Below are 17,672 nucleotides of genomic sequence, written 5' to 3' on the forward strand. Positions count from 1 at the left end.
CATATTCTGTGACTGTCTATGTCTGTGATCACCTGGAACATGCCACAGTGATTTCTTCTGCACCAGGAAGCTGACCTGTGAGGGCCTTCCATCTGTGGCCAGCCTGCACTGGGACAGTGTCACACCCATCCCTGCAAGGTGTATCGCACTGTTTGTAATCTGGATACAACAAAGCTTTGTGGAGTAACCTTTGGTATTGAGGCAACTTTATTATCATGTTCTGTGCAGTAGACTAACTATGTGAAATTGCATAGCACAGACAGGAAAGCTTTTGACCGAATAACTAGTGGTAGTGTTTATATATATATATATATATATATATATATGTATATAGAAGTATGTAAGTATATGTAAATATATGTATCTAATATATATGCCATCTAATGCTCTGGGATCCAGCAAATACCATGTAGTTCTTAACTGTCCTTTCGCTGACCAGAAGCACATTCCCTGAGACGGTTTCCAAAGAACACAATTTCAAAACCCTACCCTGCCTCAGCAAACTGGAACTTAATCAACCACAACTATTTTTCCTATCTACTCCAGGGTATCAGGCCTTCTTCTCTTGTTGATTACTATTCTATTTTCAGTTCAATTCCCATCAACTCAGCCTTAGCTATATATTAGTGGTTTCTTCATAGTTATATTGCAATTAGTATTCATTCATACTTTGTTATTACTGTTCTATTTTAAATTGTGTTTTTATTGTGGTATGGATATGTATTTCTAATTAAAGGAATAGACTGTTTTAAGTCCCTGTCCTCGGTGCTGGATTTACCATGAGAATATATTTAAAGTATTAAAATAGTGGACAATGAAGGAGATTAAAGTTGTCATTCCAGGAAGGCCAGCAGTATTTGGTTGAACCCTGAGCCAAATGCTTTGCTCTTTAACGATTAAGAAATTCAGTATAAAGATACTTGGACATGTTTAATAAAGCTGCATGAAATTCACACAAGGTAAATCAGATAATTTCAATTATGTTTCCTAAAACTGATGAATTTTTTTTTTCCTTGCATAACAAAGCAAGCACATTTAATAAAATTCCAGGAATGTCATGATCACTCTGACAACCTTCACTCCTAAACTCCTTGAATGCTCTTCTGAGGCGTGTTCATGAATGCTACATGCTTTGTATGCTGTGATTCTGCCACTAATTAATAACTCATTCCACAAACACAGGCACTTGCACAGGTAGCTTTTTGCCAATAGAAATAAGAAGTTTACCACTCAGGCCACAGTAGTATGCTCCTGAAAGTGTTGGTAATACCATTAACCTCTGATTTTGTGCACCTTCAGCTATGTCGTTTGTTCCAACATTTACCAATGTTTGTTCCAAACATTTACCCTCCCTTGAAGTATTCCCATCTAAGTGACCATTGGATAAGAATCCACTGAGTTTTTCCTATGAGGGTGCGGCTTTTTTACATTTAAACTGTAGAAATATGAAAGTTATTTTGAAATGTTGAACTTCACCTTCCTGTCCTGCTTTTAGAAAAAAAAAAAAACACTTATTGGTGCCTATGTGAAGTAATAGTTTAATCATTTTCTAATGAAATTTAAGTTCTTTAAAATAACTGGAATACTCTATACATTTTTGGAAGAAAAAAGAAACTACAATTTATTAAAACAAAGTAAATTTTAACAGACACACTATAGTTTACCTGCTAACTTTGCAAAGATTTATGCACATGTTAAAATACTGTGAATACTCCCTCTGAGGTCAGTGGAACCACAGACAGCACACACAGTTAAGCACATAACTCTTTCACTGGATCAAGACCTTACCTGGAAATCTTTCTGAGTAACAAGATCATGTCCTTATTTCTACTTTTACTTATTTATTTGTGCTTTATGTGTGACCAATAGTTACTGAAAAAACACCCCAAAACAGCATTAGTACTAGTAATAGTACGCAAACAATTTTGAACCTTAACAGTCTTAAAACTTCCATTCAGGCCGAAGGAAGTAAACAGAGACACATTTTTAAAAGGAACAGAGTATTAAAATTCCATATAGCTGATCTCATCTGTCAGAAATAGACTGAAAAGTTGATCTGGCAAAAAAAAAAAGTACCTTTTTAATGTGAAAGAAGGTTGCTCAAGTGGTCTAACTCATTAGGTATATAATACCCAGTGCCTCTGCTGTAGAGATAAATAGATAGCTTTGAAGATTACAAATGCTTTAAAATCATTTGTTAAGAACTGGTGCCCAGAGCTTTTATTTGAACTTGATCCTAGCTTCCTGTATACAGTAACTGCATCTGCTCAGTAGTTAGTTGCACTTTCACAGCCACCTTCTTTTGAAAGCTTAAGGCTTACTTTGGAGCAGATAGGTTTCAACAGTACATGCTGGAGCTTCCTGTAATAGCTAAAAAAAACCCTGATCTTGAAATTTAAGATTTTGAGGTTGGAGTGAAATTCCAAAAACACACACAAAGGACCACAGTCCCACCACAAGCAACGCAGGTAAGTCTGTAAGACCACAGGCGCTGTGTATTCTGTTGTGCCTCAGCAGGAGTGTGTCTGGATGAGAAGAAATTAGGGCTTTGCAAACTACAGCAGCTTTGTGTGCAGTGTGAGAGCAGCCTGCTGATCATCAGGTTTTGGTGTACCCTCTTAACAGGCGTGTCCACTCAAATGTCCTGGGCAAACCTGCTAGTGAAAAGGAGTCGATGTTCGCCTGTGATTGTCGATGAACGTGCCCAGTAAAGAGGGGCCAGTGGGGTTTGTTTCTACTCAGACAGGGAACTCCTCAAATTTCCTTTGGTGTGCAAAGTAAGCACAAGGATAGAGCTCCTGAACTTCTTCCCTTCCATTGTGGCAGAGGTCCATATTTGGCACAGACAATAGAAAACTACATGATTTCCATTTTTATGCATTTTATATTTTTAGTGGTATAAACCCAGCAACTTTCTTCATGTGATGGCAAACTGAACAAAATATCAAAAGGATGACAGTTTGCTCACAGTGCACATTTGTAATCAAGACAAATCAAAAAGGGAGAAACTGTTACTTGATGACAGTTTAGACTTTTAAACCCACAGCATGCATGCATCTTGACTTAAAGTAAATACAACTTTGTGAATGTGTAAAGAAATCTTCTTTGGTGTTTAAAAGTAGAACTGGAAGACAATTCAACCTGTACAAAGGAAGTATGGTCACTGTATACATTGAAACAAAGTTCTGTGGAAAGAAGAGATATGAACTGCATAGATATAGGAAACTTATATTGTCTGTGGCAACTAATATTTACTGCTAGAAACCAGTTCAATTGGCAGGAACATCAAGGTTCTGTTATTCTTCTTGGAACTAAAATTTACACCAAAAATGGTTCAAAAATAGAAATCCTTTATGTAAAATATATTTTTGCCTTAAAGCAGGTGTGTATATATGATATGTATAGAAATTTTTAGAAATTTCTATATGTATAGAAATTTTTAGAAAAAATGATAAGTCGATTTTTCCAGTTGTTCAGAAGCATATTTCATTCAAAAGGAAATCAGCTATAAAACCATCCTTTAGTTGTAATGTAAATCCTTACTTGATACGTGCTATCCAGATTACATGACCAAAGAAGTGTATGTGTGTGTGTTTCTGCTTCTTCTGTGTGTGTGTTCAATGCAATTAAGTTTGAACTACTGAAATATTAAAGAGCTGGCTACTGCATGCAAGAACAGTCCTCAGGAGTGATGATTCTTCCTCAGTTAAATGGAAACACTGTCCTTGCCTTTGGACATTTTATGTAAAAACCAGGTAAAATTCCAAGTAAAGAAGAAAACTGTAGGTCTTCATCAGAAGAAAATTACTCTATAGACAAAGTTTTATAAAAAAGAAATAAACCCAATTATATAGGTGTTATTCTTCAAAGCATCAAACTTCAGAGGGTAATCTTATAATCTTAAAATATAGTGTATATCAGGGTTTTTTTGACCGCCTTATCACTACTGCTTCTTGACTGATCCAATGGCAGCAGTAGTTAGAGTAAATGAATTTTAAGATTAGTGAAAATATACAGCTGAGGCAGAGTTCCCTTTGAATACTCTCTAAATGACATTGATGAATGTTAAGAGGCAGGTCAGGAATGTTCAGGTGCAGTGCCTTGTACATTCGCAGCCTGGTTTTCTGCCACAAGCTTCCCTGAGTAAATGAACCCCTATAAATTGAGCAGCAGCCAACACAGAGAAATCAATGCAGGCTTCTTACACATATAATTTTAATATAGGTAGTGAAGAAAATGAGTATTGCTAACAACTACACACTATGTTACTCTATGGGGCCTTAGAAATGGGATACAATAAGCACAAAAGACAGGCCTGAATTTTGCACGCCCCTGCCCACAATATTGAATACAAGAGGATTTGGCTTGAAAATATTTATGCAATAAATATTGTATATGTGGGACTCTCACACTGTCCCACAAGCTCTGAGTTCCTGGCAGTGAGCAGAGATAAAAGAATGTACACGAGAGATCCTTCAGAAATTCCCCATGAAAAATACTGTTGGTAGGCCAACTATGAAAAGAGTAGGAGAGAGGTTTAAAAAAACCCACTTTTCTGGAACTATCCTATGAAAACTGAAAAGCAGTGCATAAACAGCTGTTCCCCATAACCTAGACCAGATTCAATTTATCTCTCAATATTCATGGTTTTAGAAGTGAAACCAACCTAGCTACTCTCTAAAATTCCAACCCCTTAATAAAAATGGATAAGAAAAAAATCTCTTATGGAATATGAAGATGAACTTCACTCATGGAACACAACACAAGTATACTGATGTCTTGTATTAAACAGGAACTGTATATAAATGTGATCTTCCACTGATTTCATCTTAACAACAAGTAAAAGTGAAGTTATTTACAAACAATGATATAAGAAAAGGAGTTGTGAAATCTGGATCATTTTTGTTCCATTTTCTCATAAGAAACTCAAATCCTGCTGTGTACATAACAAACCATCCAACATGATGGTTGGATGGGCATTTAATTTATGTTATTATGTGTGCTTTAAAAGTAAAAGAGGAAAAAACAAATGAATTTTAATTCTGTTTCAATTGATGTAAACTTCAATAACCAACTGATATGTCAGGGAAACAATGTCCTAGTGCCTGAGTGCTTCCCACATTTACAGGGTCAGAAATAACAGTAAGCCAAATCAAAGACATTTCCGTTGTTGGGATTTGAATCAAGCCCAGCCTACGTCACTAGAGATCCTACAAAGTCTTTGCCAAACCCACAAAGGACTGGAGTAATTCCATAGCTCCAATTCGGACATTTCTGAGGTTAGGCAATGGCTCACTATCTGCTGGATATCATGCAGATTAGCAGTAGAGTGGCTTGTCACAGTGGCTTTCACAATAACTAAAGCACCAATAAAGACACCAAATTAATTGACATTGCAGTACTCAAAATTATGTTATCTGTAGTTCTATTACTTATGACTAGAACTTATGTACATTCTCACACAATTTGCCTAGTTTTGTTGCAGCTAAGCTCCCTGAATGTTTCGTGACCCAGCTGCACAAAGCACTACTGTGGGTACAAGGGAAGGAATGGGAAAGGCAGTAGCCTTATAGAGAATAATTTTATTCTCATGTGTATCATCTCAGTTTTGTAAATCCACAAAGCCAGTGGACGAGGCATAGAAAGAGAGTGTTTGACACTATTCTTGCTTGTTTTGGTAGAAGCAGGAGTTAAACTAGATTAAAAAGGTGTTAGAGCCCTTTTGGCATGTTTGCAGCCTGCATAGCAGTGCTGTATAGAGATCCCCGAGCTGGCTCCAAGCAGGCTGGCATATCCATAGTGTACTAGTGCCCTGAATGGTTTCTGCCAAAGTGTAATCATATCCTCTTAGCCTTTCAGCTTAGACTTGTACAAAGGCATTATTATTGCAATACAGAAAGTACCTTACCTGACAGGGTCTTAGAGCCAATTTGTTTTTTTCATGTTGATGACTCAGAGTCAGAGACCTGGCTTTCCTGGCCATCTCTCTTTTCCAACTGATGAACCTTCAGTTTAGAGCAGAAATCCTTCTTTTTAGTCCCTAAAGGGAAAATAAGGAAAGAATTGATACTCCTTAGCTCTAAATAATCTCAGAGTTGGTACGCCGTCTGGGGTCATTCTCTAGCCGCCTCTACAGCCAGTAACACTTTTGGCAAAATGTGCCATTCATTCTAAGGGACATCTCTGGTGGACACCTTCTTCTAGCAGTGCCTATTTTGACAATTTACTTTAGACTAGACCTCAGCTCAGACTGGCCATCTTTGGAGATGAGATTAATATAATTTTTCTTATCATGGCGCTTCCTGTGATAAAAATGGAATATGCCAAAATGAAATGATTCAATACTTCCTTGAGAACACTGGAGGGAGCTCACAGAAAGAGACAGGAAAAAAGAGAAAAGGTGGCAAGAGAAGTTGCTCCAGTTATCTGAAAAATTCCGTGAATATTTACAGTTATAGATTGTGTTTCATTTTGATACATGTACAAGTATAGGAAAGAGGTATTTTTGTTTATATTAAATTCTGGTAATTTTTCTCTGTATTTGTATCCTGGCATCATTGTACTTTCTATTTTGAACACATTTATTTAGAAAACATGGTTAACAGGCCTTTTCTTTTTCATTTAAATTGATGTTTATTTGAATTCTCTTGTTTCTGTTCACTTGGCTTCATGCTCTGCAGTCTGATATTTAATCTAAATTGAGGGAGAGCAACTTTGGCAAACTGTTATTATACATCCCCTAGGAAAATACCATCATCTTCAGTGAACACAATATAATGAGGAGGTGTCCTATTACATAATTGGGGAGGCATTGTCTTTTATATGCATTCTGGTTCATTTTTCACACTAAATTAATCTTAATAAGCATCTGCTTTGAGTAAAGAGAGTTTTGTGATATTTCAACCATGACCTCTCTGGAAGTCCAAATGATTTTACTTTATGTTTCAGACTGGAGTATTCTTTTGAAACATTTCCCTTTACTATATGATAATCAGTATGTTAACATGAGCTGATTAATCCCATCAGTCTAACACTGATACCATGGCTTTTATACTCTTTCCCTAATAAACTCATGGCTGCAAAAACACTGGCTTCTTAAATTAAGTCAGGGCAATCCTACAGATTATGGAGGTCAAATTTGATGATCACAGTGGTCCCCTCTGGCATATAATCTGTGAATCTGTAACTCAAACTGGAAGAAATACAAATAACTGCACAATAGCAGTAACTGAAGAAATAAAACTAGCTTCTTTTAAGACAGAGTTTGATATATTTATGAAAAAGGTTATATGAACTGATTGCCTGCAATAGCTGGAGCAAAGATTTGGTGGCCCTGCAGTCACTTCCAGAACTATTTTGCTGTGTTTCAATTGCTCATCATCTTGCTCTCATTTTTAGTATTTGTTTTAAAACAGTTTTTGATACAGTTACTAGGATAACAAATTAAAGATGGATTTTAGCTTTTTAAAGAAAGGCTCTCTTTCATTTCAGATGACAGATTGAATTGAGGCTTATGAATAATGCTTGTGTTGACCTGCCAGAATATGTCTTTGCAGCAATGAATTCTCAAATACCCAGGCTGAGCTTATTCATTTTGAAGTCAATGGGAGGGTAGGCAATAGAGTCAAGTGCTGAATCAGGCTGGTTTTAGCTTAACAGTGATCATATACTGTGTTTTCTTCAAAAAACAACAACAACAACAAAAAAAAAACTTTGCAAAGGCCAATTTGATTTTCTGTGTGCGACTTTTACTATAGAGTTTATCTGCTCAAAATTCTACTGCCATATGGCCTGAGTTAAGAAAATGTTCCAAATGTGTTGTAGAGTTCCACAGCTGCAGTTCGTTCTTGTCCTAGTATTGCAAGGGTTGACAGCGTTGAAGCTCAGGGAAGACCTGGACTGAATGAGTATGGGAAATGGAGACATTTCCAAGAAAAGTAGGAAGTGAATTTGGAAATTTATTCACTAAGGATCTGGTCCAATTGAAATAATGGGTAAAATTTACACTGGCTCAGAGGAAATAAACACGATACATTTCAAAAGCAAGCTTCTTACTTGCTCTGGAGATGGATCTCAGATGAGACTGAAGGAGATTCACATTCCTTTTTGTCATTATCCATTTCATGGCAGTTTTCAACAGGTTTGAAATGGGGAAAAGGGTTGTACACCGTCATGGCTTGGCTAAATTTAATCCCCAGTAACTATTTGAACTGCTTTCATTTCTTCCTGTGGTTTCCATTCTTTATAGTGTTGCTAGATTTTAGATTGTACTACCTCTGCTGCATTTTCCTCAAGACATACATGCCTTCCACTAACAGGTGACTAGCTTCTGGTATGTTTTGCTGCCTCATGGAAGGATTTACAGAATTTTGTAGCCATTTGTGAAACACTTGCAGCTGGTTGTTTGCAAAAGAGCTTGGGGATGCTGGTTTAAATTCATAATCACTGGAAATATAAATATGTAAATCAGAAGCTTAAAGCAAAAGCACACTTAGTCTACATTCTGTTTCCTCCTCTTTTCTCACTCTAACAAGAAGGTAAAGTATTTCTTTTATTAAAGGTTAATAATTTTTGTATTGTTTCTATTTCTTTGTCTGCTTATTGGCAAAGGACCAGCAGATTGCTTACACAGAACAAGAAGCAAACGCACACAGCCTCAGGATGCAGTTACACCATCTCTTAAGGTAATGTAAGTTCAGGCTGGTGCTGAAAGACCCGTCCTGCCTGTTGCCTGCCCTGGCAGCCTGTGCCCATGTGCTGTCATTACCACTTGTGTGGCTGCCCAGTCAAGCAGATCGCCTTGCATTTTCTGTAGGCTTATATTTCCATCAGATTGGCTTGCTCATGATCGTGAGTGCCAGCATATTTAATGCATCAAGAGTGCATAACCAGAGGCAACAGGGAGGTTAGGACTCCCTTTTGCAGTAATGATCCCAAGTAAGAGTGACACAAACTGATAAAGAAACCATGCTTGTGGTTTTTAAAGATGACTAGTGATTATGGCTGTGTCTGTTTCTGGATATGTAATTTAAGTTATTTTTAGAACATGTGAAATTTAAAATCCTTTGATAACCAGATACCTTTAAGGTTGTCAAATGAAGCTTACACTAAAAAAAAAACCCAAAATCTGAAAATCTTAGCTGTAATTCTCTTTCTTAGGGCTTTATATCTATGGAAATGTTTCAGACATGGATTATTTTGTTGTTACCTCTTTAGAGTTGAGCATCAAAACCCTCATCTTTATGAGGTGCAATAACACAAATATGGGATAAAAAATAACAGTAAATTCATATTCTAAGGTTAGTATCAACTGAGTGGGTTTCAGAGATACATTAAAAGTTCCATTTGAATTTTTTTTACAAAAAAAAAAGTTAGCAAATTACTTGCAATGTATCATATCGTGTGGATTTTAACATCTCTACCTACAATTCAAACTTTGAATCAAGATTACTTGAGTGGGTATCAGCTCTCATGCGTCACTAAACCCATTTACTCAATTCATTTTCCCCTTTCCAACCCATAGTTGCTTGCAACATACGTGCTTAAACTTGCAATTGTAATTCATATGTCAACACATTTCCATTAACTAATCACAAATTATCAACTTCAGTTCTATAGGTCTGACCACAGGTAAGTTTTCCCTTTGTCCAATGCAATTCATAGCTCAGATGGAGATTTTGAAAGTGATTATAAGTGATAAGATATGAAATGATAGAAATATTTTGTGCTTGAAAGGGCATTTTTAGACTTCCATGCTTGTGAATACATTTGTGTAGAACTAAATTACTATGAAACTGTGGTGTGCGTATAGTCAAATGCATATACATAGGGGGTTATTCACTGATTTTAAAAAACCTTATTACTTAATAATTAACTTGAAGAATATGAACTATAAATGTGTAAATTAAGATATTTTTAAAGGAATAATGTCTGTAGAAGAAATACAACTGTGGATTAGAATTTGCCTTGGAGAAGAATACTACTTTAGTATGAGCAGGACGGTCTTTCCCAGCTGATCCCGCAGGTAAGAAGTAAAGTGAAGTGCCTCCACACATAGCTCAAAACCACTTCCCAAAAGTTCTGATGTAGCCTCGTTAGAGAAATCCAGTTCTCTGGGCTGCTTCTGGGGCAGAGATGAAGAGGTCTGTAGGGAATAGGCCCACAGCTTCAATGCATGGAAAACTCTTGTGTTATTCACAGGCCACACTGAGGGAACTCAGCAGAGCTGAGTTTATTTGACTACCACAAGACTGAGAGCACAGTGCTGGCAGGCAGTCATATGTGTTTTTAGCTTTGTGAAGTCAGGAACCTTGGGTAGCCTGTGTGATCACTGGTAGCTTGTGAGCACTGGTGGATGCCTGCCTCTGATGCCCACTTATTAATTCAGCAAAGCATTTTCTTTACAAAAAGAAATAAACTAACTCCATATTGAGAATGCAGTTTCAAATAGTGTTAGCTTGGGCTAATTACTGCTATTAATTGTAGCAGAGAGCTTGAAGACATAGGTTTCCATATCAGCGTGCAGCAAATATTGCTTGACATCACTTACTGGAGAATGCTGCCTGCAAACAAAAGTCCAATTCAGACAGCTCTAAAATGTTTCTATTGGCACATCTGCTATATTCATACATGAACCACAAAAAACAAGCAAACAAACAAACAAAAAACCCCTCTCTTTTCTACCTTTTCATATCAAAAAGATTGCGCTTTTCACACTGACTTAAAGACAGGAAGCAAGGCAGATGTAAAGCTGGTAAAAAAATGGAAATATAATTGGTTTTATCTGAAAGATACCTCTTTCTGTAGTTTTTTAGAAGGCAGCAATAATCTTGCTTTTAATTTCAAAGGGTTAGTTTGCTTTCATGCAATTTTCTGTTTCTCATTTGGTTTGTTGCAATAATTCCTTATTTACATGACAGGTTTTACAAGCAAAATGGTTGACTACAAAATAATAAAACCTGACAGCTTCTTATTAAAACAGTGTCAAGTCTTTAACCCACTTGTTCAGCTCTTTCACCACCTTTCACTAAAAAAGTGAACACAGATTTGCCCCAAAATAGTTTTACATTGTTAAATCCAAATTGCTAAACATGTTAACCTATCAATTTTTATGTATTTATATATTTAATTTACACTTTGAAATCAACTTGGTGTAATCCTATTGATTCCCAGCCTTACTGAGATGATTTTGGAGCAATGTCTGTGGTCAGCTCTTGTCAAAATTCTGGTAAATTGTTAAAGGATTGTTAAATCAAAACAACCCTATTATATTGAGACACTCATATTAGCACAAACATGGTCATAGCCTATTTGTTCGCACTTGATGGAATTTATGATAGCTTAGCTATTTTAAAAAGAAAATGCCTTTATGATAATTTAACTGCATCCAGACGAAGAAATTATAGCAATTTCACTTGTCTCTTCTTTTTTGTTTGTTTGGGGTTTTTTTGCTGTTTTTTTACAAATCATTGATTTGTTGGGTGCAAAAATCGAGTGTAGATCAGGCCTCAGATCGTGCTCTTATTAGCAAACCAAACACTGGTTTTGTTTTTGTTGCTGACGTTGTTTGTTTTCATTGCTGTCTGAATGAGCCTTTTATGGTCTCTGGCTCTGCCTGACTGACTGCACTCGATTGTATTTAATTACATTTACTCAGTAGTTTTAGCCGGGATCCCCGGCCATTACCTATCAAGTCCAATAGATATTATTTAAATCCAGTGACTCAGAATCAGAGAATTTATCTTTTACACAGTTATTGCCTAAACATCCAGCATAAACATGCAGAGATCTGGAGGACTTGTTCTGACCGTGCTGATTAAAGGCAAAGAGCAAGATGGATGGAGTCAGTTGTGATCAGCAGGCTACAGCGTCCTGCTGTGCTCCAGTCTCTGCCATTGTGCGGGACTCTGGGTACCAGACTTGCCATGGTCCTCTCAGGTCTAAAAGGAAAGCTGGCTTTGTTTGCCTGTAAGCATCTGCAAACTGTTCTGACACATGATCTACCCTCTCAGCAAGGCCACTCATTAGGCTGATTATCACTTCAAAGTTTGTATTATCATCCATCTCTAAAGGCAATTAGGAATGGGTGGCTTTGAGTATCAGACACTGGGTGACACTAAGTGACTCATCTTTATTGATTCTTTTGTGAGCAGAGACAGTGATTGAGATGATAGGATTGCAGCCTACCTGCCCCTTTGACTGGTAAATACTGAAGAAAAACGGTGTGTAATTAACTGACAGTTAATATAGGTTCTGTTTAGTGTTCAGAAAGCACAATAGTGGAAGCTGCCCAAAAGGAACAAAGTAATGAAACTCCTTTGACAAGTTAAACTCTAAAGCCAACTGTGTAATTATCTGACAGTTAAAGGGGGGAGGGGAGGGCCGGGTTCAGTATTTATGAGACCAAAGGAATTCCTGCGCCTGAACAATGGGGACAGATACTGACAATAATCATAACAGCTACACAAAATATTTGTTTGTGCAAGTCTGCCTTTCAAGTGAATAATGATCGGTTTAGGGGTCAGAGGAAGCTTTGCCATTTCGTACCACCGGAGCTTCAGCTTCCCCGGGCCGGGGCCGGTGCGCGGGGCTGGGAATAGGGCTGGGAACGGGGCCGGAGCTGAGGCTGGGGCTGGGGCTGGGGCTGGGGCTGGGGCTGGAGCTAGATCTGGAGCTGGGACTGAGGCCGGGACCGGGGCCGGGATTGGGACCGCAGCTGGTGCTGTGGCTGGAGCTGGAGCCGGGGCTGGAGCCGGGGCTGGGGCTGGAGCCGGGGCTGAGGCTGGAGCCGGGGCTGAGGCTGGAGCTGGGACTGGGGCTGGGGCTGAAGCCGAGACTCAGCGCTGCCGGGTCAGCAGCGGGACGTAAATCAGATTAACGAAGCTGCCGTTGAGAAAGTGAGACTGTCACGAAAAAGCCACAGTCTGGTGTGCACGAAGAAATGTATTGGCATGAAAACTTGATCCACCCTGGCTGGTATTCACGTGTGATGTTGTCACACTAACAAACTCTTCACTTTTCCAGCACAGCTTCCTTTTTACACAAGCTTTCTGTCATAACAAGTCAATTAACACCGAGGCGATTTAGGGGCACACTTACTGGTCCTCTGCTGCAACACGATAAACTCTTCTCCACGATTACACTCTCCCACGATGCAATATTCCCTGTAGCAGTAGCCTGCCTGGAAGCATTTTGAAATTTTATGCATGAGTGTCATAGTAAACAAGGAAGAAAAGGTCCATGTTTGAATGTGACCCATACTATTCTGGAAAAGGATATAGTCTGTCATGTTCCTTTTGGAGGTGTTAAGGGCGACTTTTAAAGTTCACAAAGAGGGAGTTCGATTACTGAAATGAGCCCTCCGGTAGGTACTGAAGTCCTAAAGAGACTATCAGGGTTTTATGTTGGAAATCACAGACTACTATCATGGAATTTCAGAGTAGGTCCTTTCAGTCTCTTTTGGGCGGTGTTTTTTCGACTGACGGCTGTTTAATATTACTTGTGATCTCATCACCCTGTGAGTGTGGGAGCTTCTGTTTTAATCAGACTAAATAAGCCTGAGAATGTCTCCATGAGATGGCCAAAAAAGGGAAGCATGACAGCCCTGTAAATTTTAAAAAGTATATGCGTTTACAGCTATATATGGGAGGGAAGGTAACTCGATGGAGGACTCAATTAAATGGGGCGGTTGAATAATAAAGCAATATCTGTGGCAGTGAGAGACCAGCAAAACTATGGGGACAGAGGCATGTACAGGTTATCTACTTTTTATCAATATGGTAAATAATGAACTGAATATGATATGGCTGGGAAACCTCTAGATGTGTCAGCAAAGGAAAGACAAGGAAAATATTGCAACTGTACATGGTTTTCTGAAACTGCTGCAGAAGGAGAATATTGTACCACGTTTGGATACTCGTTCTGCCAAAGGAAAACATTGGCAAGGTAGACGTACAGAAAACAGCTATAAAGATCTGTGAGAAGGGCTAAAAATCCTAATCTATTTAATTTCTCTAAAAGAAGCTTAAGACCATTCAAAATCATCCGTTTGGTTGGGAGATTTTAGTCTACCAGACAAATGCTTAACAAGGATCAACATCTGGAAACTGAAACTGGCAAATTCAGAATAAAAATAGATCATACATTTTAGAAAATGTGCCACTGAAAGAGATTACACAAGATTACATAGGGGTGTTTTGCCTTGGATTTCAGTTTTAAATTAATAAGTCTGTCTTAAATAAGAAATAGGCTGGAAGGAATTGAAGGATGCCATGACAATATTATCCAGCTTGTGGAATGAAGCAGCATTAACTAGGTAACTGTATTGTGGAGGAAGTAAAAAGCTGAGGAGAGAGTGGGAAGTGGAAAGATGCATGTACTAGCAGCTTGCAGATGCTACTGGAGCACAACAGATCTCCAGAATCCTGGCCCTGATATTGTTGACCTGCTGTGCCTTTGGCAAGTCATGGTATCTTGCCAGGTTTTTAATACCCCAGGCAACCTTTGATTATCTTATCTACTTGAAATGAAGTCATAAGATAGTGCTGCTTCTGAAAAAAACAGAGTCCAACTCTCACATTCAGGTATTATTGCAATACAGAAACAGAAAAGTGACAGAAGACTTTTGCATGGTTAGTGTCTCAGTTCTAAATCACATCACAGTCAGGCTGCCGAGTCTTCTTGCAAGAAATGTAGGATCAATTTCAAAGACTTTCACTGATACAACAGTTAAAATTAATCATCATAAGAAATACAGGGTATAACAGAAAGAAATAGCAGCCACTGGAAGAACTGTCAGCAGACAACAGTGTGACAAAGGAAGTGAACTATGTTAGTTTTAATTCGTGTTAGATTCTCTTATTTTTCCGAAGGCATTTTCTAATGTTACAATAAAAAGAGACATTTCAAATTCACATGATATAAAGAATTTCCTTTGGACATGCTCTTTTTCACAAAGGACACAGAAAAGTCAGACAAGAGGAAGAGAAAGCTTCAAGCATAATGTTTGCTAATTCATTTTGGCCTTCACTACTCATTTGTAAGTGCATTCTACTTTGTCTCTCACTTTTACCTTCTTTCCAATTTAATCTGATCCAAACAAATTATACATGAACAGACATTTTCATTTGAGTCTTGTTCACTAAGATACTTAGCAAACAATCAACTGACGAACAAGATAAGGACAGCAAAAGAAAGCTAAGCTTTTGTTTAGATAGTGGGATCACAGATAAAGACCTAAGCAGTCCTGCACAAACTCAAGAACCAGTGATATTATCTTTTAATCTGTGGCATTGTGGTTGTATTTACTTGCTGTACATACTCATAAAGCGTAATTTAAAAACATTTTTAAATGTACACAATTCAAACTTTTTTTTTTCTTGTTCTCCTTTTGGCTGAAATTGAGAGAAGTATTCTGAAAAGTTTATTATTTACTTTTGAGTCTTCATGGTTGTAGTGTGGAAAAAGATAAGCAAAAGGAAAAAAAAAAAAAGAAAAAAGAAATCATCACCTGAACTGATGGAAAAGAGGAAACAGAAAAGAGAAAAAAAAAGAAAGAAAGAAAGAAAAAACCCGAAAGTTACAATATGGGCACTACTCTTTTCATTAGGACTTAATTTTTTAAGTGGTGTTGGAGAGCTGGTACCATGACTATAAATGTAGTACCAATTCTGTGGAAAAAACACCACGACAAGAAATGTGATTTGCTTTTAAGCCAAATATTTCAAAGCACTTAATGAACACTAACAAAATAAGCCTCATCACTTTCCCGTGGAGCAGGTAGGAAGGATCAAGCCCTCCTCGCAGGTGGGCAAACTGAGTTACAAAGCATTTAGGTGAGCGGCTGGAGGTGAAGCAGCAGGTTGTGCAGGATGGAGAATGGAAACCTGACCTCCTCACACACACCTCTATTCCCTAACCACAGGACCTGTACCTCTTTTACAGTAGTTGATGTAAAGTAATAGTCTCTAGATGAAACCCATAGAAAATTGCAGTCTCTGAAGATATTTCATCAGCACCTTTCACCAGCACTGCAGTCACACACGATTGTTTGGAGAAAAAGTATGCTCCCATTTAAAATAGACTGAAAACTGTAACAATTCATTCACTCCGTGAGAAAATATATGTGTACAGTTAGAATACAACCAAATCTTTAACTTGATGAATGAAAAAATATTTCATTTGATGAGTATGAGCTTCACTAGCAAGTTTTGCTGAGATAATATATTTGAATATTCTGTTGAACATATATACAATATGTGTTTGCAAAAAATGTTGCTGGAATATATGTATTGTTATAAATATGTCCTCAAATGATATTTAAATATGGATCTAAGGATTTTTTTTTTTTTTAATATGAGGAACTTAAAGCTTGAGCGGACAGTTTCTCCCTGTCAGAGAAACAGGCTTTTTGTGAATTTTTGTTGGGATGTAAAGTTTTGTTTGTGTATCTGAGGAGTTTCTTTCCTTTAGTTTGCGTCATGCAGAAGCTTTATACCACCACTTACATAATCACCTCTCTGCAATTAGAAAGGTGAATTTTCCTACAGACAATCTAAAGAGTGGATATGTATGCCAGGAACTATACTGATAGAAGCCTTATGCTGACTGCAAACACTCCTCAAAGAGTGGAACAATCCTAGACAAGGCACTGTCTGTGGACACAGGTGTTCAACACTTTTTAAAGAACTTTTAAAGAAAAGTGATGTTGTCTGCTCTTATACTTGCTCAGAAGATCAAAGCAGAAGCAAACATAAAACTTCCCCAATGTTTTGTACCACAAAACTCAAGGATGGAAATGTAAAATTTGGCTACTGGGAAGTAGTTTGGTTTAACTGACCAATATGACAACAACATAGAGAGACAAGAGGAGGGAAAAATTTAAGGCATTTTGAGGAGAATAAGGTGTGAATTCAGTGCAGTGAAATGAGAGAAATTAACAAAAGGATTCCACGGTGGATAAAGACTATAGCAGCCATGTTTTGAACGGGCAGATTGTACCAGCTGGAGACTGGAACAGGGGAGAAGGAGAAAAAACTTATAGTTAGAAAAGCCAAACATCAAGAAAGGAAGTGAAGGGAAATGTGAGAAAAAGTCACGCTGTGGAAATGTTAGAAGGAAAGCAGTAATATTCTTTATCTGTAGTTTGGAAGTTCAAAATGAGGGACATGGATGAGCTGAGGAAGAACTTAAATGTCAAAGCAAGGAAAGAAAATCTTAAATCAGATCTAGATTTGGCTCCAGCTTTCACACATTCTCTACTCTGGAGTTTTGGCTCAGCTTACAAAGGGAGGAGCCATTCAGGACAGGGTACAGATTCATTCACACTAAAGATTCAAGGTTTTGGTTTGACACCATCTTAAAAGAAAACCCTGTATAAAACAGCTTGGAGTTAGGTCTATATAGAGGCCAAAATATAGAGTATTATGGTGATTGATACTTGTTTGGGAGTCAAATTTGTTCTGCATGAAAAAGCTAGGGAAAGGGTTCCTCTTCTCTGATTCACTGAACAGAAGGTAATTGAAAGATCTCTTTATGGCAGGATTTACAACCCCTGAGCCTCAGTCGTTTTGAGCTAAATAATAATGCATTTGCATCGTAAGTGTATCTAATTTGAATTTCGCTTCCTGCCTAAACACTTTGAAAAGATGCATGCCTTGAGGTGTCTGCCTGAA

Source organism: Empidonax traillii, unplaced genomic scaffold, assembly GCF_003031625.1.
Source record: "Empidonax traillii isolate 1590-97213 ecotype Southwest subspecies unplaced genomic scaffold, ASM303162v1 scaffold483:size1218004, whole genome shotgun sequence".
NCBI classification, from domain to species: Eukaryota; Metazoa; Chordata; class Aves; order Passeriformes; family Tyrannidae; genus Empidonax; species Empidonax traillii.